Raw genomic sequence first — 4,497 nt, forward strand, 5'->3', positions numbered from 1 at the left:
TTAAAAACACTAAAAATATTGAATTCAACCATGTTTTTAATTGAATCATTTATTTTCAAATCACCAACTAAAATGCAACCTAAGTTATTTTATTGCAAATAATTATTTTAATATAGAGTTTGATAATAATATGGAATGCTTTGACAAAACAAAACCGATCTACATAAAAAAAAAATCATATTTCAATAATATCATAGGACTTTAATGTGATTGACAATAATATGATTGTAACTTTTGATAGCATGGATTCATGTAGAAAAGCCATTTCGAGAAAATTCTATGGGCAAAGAAGAATAATTCACTCGGCTGGCTATGGAACCAACTACCCAAAATTCAATGAATAAATCACATCTCTTTCCCTTCCACTTGATCCCTTCGTCCATTATGTCACATTTTAATTCACATTTTAATTGAGTATCCTTTTTTAAAAAATCGTAATATTTTTTTTTTAAAAATAGACAATTATCCTATCGAGAAATGGTGAAAATATCATAATTACAAAACAAGGTCGATTTAGACGACCAAGAAGAAGCAACTATTTTATTGTTGTCTTACCGATAAGCTACTGATCTGGGAACTTTCGAAAAAAGTTATTTTTTTTCTTTCTAACCATAAAAATCAAATGATAGAGCTGAAACACCGTTACACCAAAGCACATTTCTACGGTTAAAAATAGAGACATTGATACACTTAGAAATAAAATCATCAATTCAGGTCAGGAGCACAAAAATGGAGAAATAGATGCCGAAAATGGAGAAATAGATGATTCATGGTCTCTATAAAAAATTACAAATTGAACAATTAGTTTTCTAAAATTGGTCACTTAACTCTAATCATAGAAATATCGTATCACGCAACCATAATCATAAAAATGATGGATAAAGTATATAAGTATATATATCCACAAACAAATGGTGTGTTCTATGGAAACAGGCCAACGAAATCTTTAATAGTTAACCGCCAAATATATTATCGAACTCAAGAAGAAAAAAAAATCTAGACGATCATTTTCCATGAGCTTTTTTCGTTGCTGCTCAAGTTATTGATGTTTAGCATCTATACTTGAGGGGCATTTTTTTATCTCATTATTCTTCCTTTATTATTATTCTTTCCGGATATTCTTCCTTCATTGACTGTCACATTCCCTTGTCAATTTTTTTCCTTCTTGCCTTTCATTTTATATTTAAAGATGAATTAGAATGAAATTAATGCATTATATTTTTAATACATCATGTTGGAGGGGATATATTCAAATTCACGATCTTGATTAAAAATAGCTTGTCTTGACCAATTGAGCTGAGCTCAAATTGCCAAGTTAATTAATAGATTGTTTTTAGTAAAATATATTAAGTGATTGAATAATAAGTGAAGCGAGGAAAATAATATATTAAATTAGGATTAGAATAGTATTTTCTGGATTAAGAAGTTTAACATTAGTTAAATGAGTGGAAATACAGTATAACAAGAATAATATTAAAATAAAATATTATAATACATAAATATTTAAAAGAAAAACAAACAAACAAACATCCCATTATCGAGAATGTTCTTAAAATACAAATTTTTCTAATGTAAAAGAAATATTGTTATCTAAATATGTTGAACATCTAGAATTTGAAGAGATGGAAGACATTGAAAGGTGATGTCATGTCATGTGTCTATTCATGGCAAATAAATATATAGCTCCTCGAGTAAGAAAACTGTGAGCAAATTGATGGTAAGGGTTATTAAAATTATACTTTCAGAAGAAGGAACAAAACCTTAATCAATATAGAAAACAAGTAATTTAAAAAAAAAATTGTTAGGGAGACGATTAAGGCATGCTATGTAGTCCTCTCGTCGAGGAGCACGTGTCCATGATTGAGCTCGTACACGCCGAGATTGATGAGTAATTGGTTTAAGCCTCTTGAACCATAAAGTGGAAGTCTAGTTCAGTCTTGACTTTGGTAATCCACGGAATGACTGACACTGAACCAATAATATTTCCCAACACTTATTTTTATAACAGGTAAAATCCACCTTTCATAAAAGTACGTAATTTCTAAACAACTTAACTAATGTCAGCTTGACATGAGTTTGGACCAACTATTAATTTAAGCTTTAGAATGTATATGGCCAAACACTATATCGTTACAAGATTTTGTTTGCAGGTCAACAACTCATCTCATCCGCAATTTGGCTCATTGTTTGACGCGTCACCCCATCCAAAACGGTGCCAAAACAAGAAAGGAAAACTTGTCGAAATATTTGGTAAATACAGCCAAGTGATAAGGGTAAAAAGAAAAAGAAAAAAAAAGTGAGCTAATTTAGAAATGGTGCTCGTCCAAGTCGTAGCCTAGTTAGTGCAAGTATGGTGGTGGGAGAGAATTAAATTAAATTAAATTTTGGAAATTAGCAGAGAAATTGGGAGGAGAGAGGAGACAGTGGAGGTGAAAGTAAAGTCAAAAAAGATCCAAATTTTTGAAGAAAGAGATAAAAACAAAACCAAAAGAAAAAGAAAAAGAGAGGAGAAAGAAAAGGTTAGTTTCAGAATATCTTTGTCGTGCAATGATTTCGTTTCGTACGATAAATCCCAACCCTTTTCCATCCCACCTGCTTCTATATTTTATTTCTCTTCCCCTTCTGAGCGTCGCACGTGACTCCTTATCCATACGTGCGCCCCACTCGTGTGAAGTTGGGCTGTGGGTCGCTCAGCTCAGCCCAGCCCAACCAAACACACCTGCCTTTAACTCCCATCGCGTTGCGTATTCAGTCTTTTAAAAGCAAAAGTTTATTTTCTGTTTTCTAAAAAGCTTTTTTTTTTTCCTTTATCTATATTTCTTTTCTTTTCTTTTCTTTTCTTTTCTTTTCTGGAAACACTTTATCACAATGTTCATGCTCCAGAACCTTTTCTTGGACTTAAATAATTAAATCCCGTTTTCAAATTAACATCATGTCTGATAATGTCTATCTATGCAACTTGTATTCATGACTATTTTGTCTGTTTTCAGTAAATTTTTAATAAAAAAAATTAGTAATATTTGGTTAAGATTTTAAAGGGTATTTTATAATTCTTTTATTATAAAAAAAAACCAGATAAAAAGTACCTAAGTTACATTTATTTAAAAAATGCTTACAAAATAAATTATGTTAAATTCAAATATACTTTTTCTCAAAAACATCTCAAATTCACCTTAAATTGAATGTATTTCAATAATGGACAAAAGAGTAAAAAGATTCATTTCACCTTAGAACAATGAATTATACATAAATTTTAGTATGGTAAAAATTATAAAAGAGATTTGATAGATTGATTTGAGAATAAGTTATATTACACGTGTTACTTTATTTTATTTGTCAGTAGAAAATCTCATTGAATCATAATTCAAGAAACTTGTCAACATTATTCCAATTGGGATTGATTAAATAAATACAACTATCAAAGTTTAAAAACTAAATTTGTAATTTAATCTTTCATAGTTCAATATTTAAATAAATAAATTCAGCCTATTATTAAAATATCCTTAAAAAAATTATTGGATAAATTTAAAGAATTTAAAATGGCTAAACCAAATAAAATATATAGGGTTTTGCTTTTCTGAAAACGAAACCTTAAAATTGGACGTGGGCATAATTTCTCATCTTTTCATACATTCAGCCATTTTGTAGTTTCAAATCTTCTGGGCCTTTAAATTTGAAGGGAAGCCCAAAATACGGCAGGCCCTGCATTGCATGTACGTTTGTAGCCCAACGTTTTGTATTTTTCAGTACAATATTCTGAGCGTGGATATCCAAACTCACGATCTTCTTATCCAACGTTAGTATTTTAACTTTTTTTTTTAGCATAACATTAGGGGCGAAGGAATTCAAACTCACTGCCTTACCGTTTAAACATAGCTGCTTTACCCATTAAATACTTTAACTCGAGTTAGGCTTAGATTGGCTCCCTTTTTATACTACTATACTTTAAAATTTTATATATTTATGTAGAGGAAATCTATCCCCGCGATAATGCACAAATTTTATACCTCTTAATTTTTTATCATATAGATATCTTACTCTATGTAAAAGAAAAGTTCTTAAAATTATTTTTTTTAAGAATCACTTGAAATTGTGTTGCGTTGCAAAGTTGTTAAATAAAACCATTCACAATCCAACTATGTATTGACAAAATATATATATACACACACTATTAATGATATATAAATGAATATCATTGAACACACAATTCCTAAATAGCACTAACTTCTCTAAGCTAACCTTAGCTTACACCATATCTTGCCTCTTAGCTTAACTTTTGTTTAAAAGAAAAAAATAACTGACAAAAATTTAATCAAAATAGAAATCTTCATATAGAACACACAATTTGGGAGAGTGTTTCTTTGCCGATTGTTTATCCTATCATTTTCAAGCATCACCTCCCCATTCGCAAGATCGTGGTAATATGCCAAAGCACAAAAAGCTGGTATTAATGGCGGTTTTCTTTACTTTGACTGTCTGTTTCGTGGAAAAAAAAAA

This window comes from Momordica charantia, assembly GCF_013281855.1.
Source record: "Momordica charantia cultivar OHB3-1 chromosome 8 unlocalized genomic scaffold, Mcharantia_2.0 BLBB01000008.1, whole genome shotgun sequence".
NCBI lineage: Eukaryota > Viridiplantae > Streptophyta > Magnoliopsida > Cucurbitales > Cucurbitaceae > Momordica > Momordica charantia.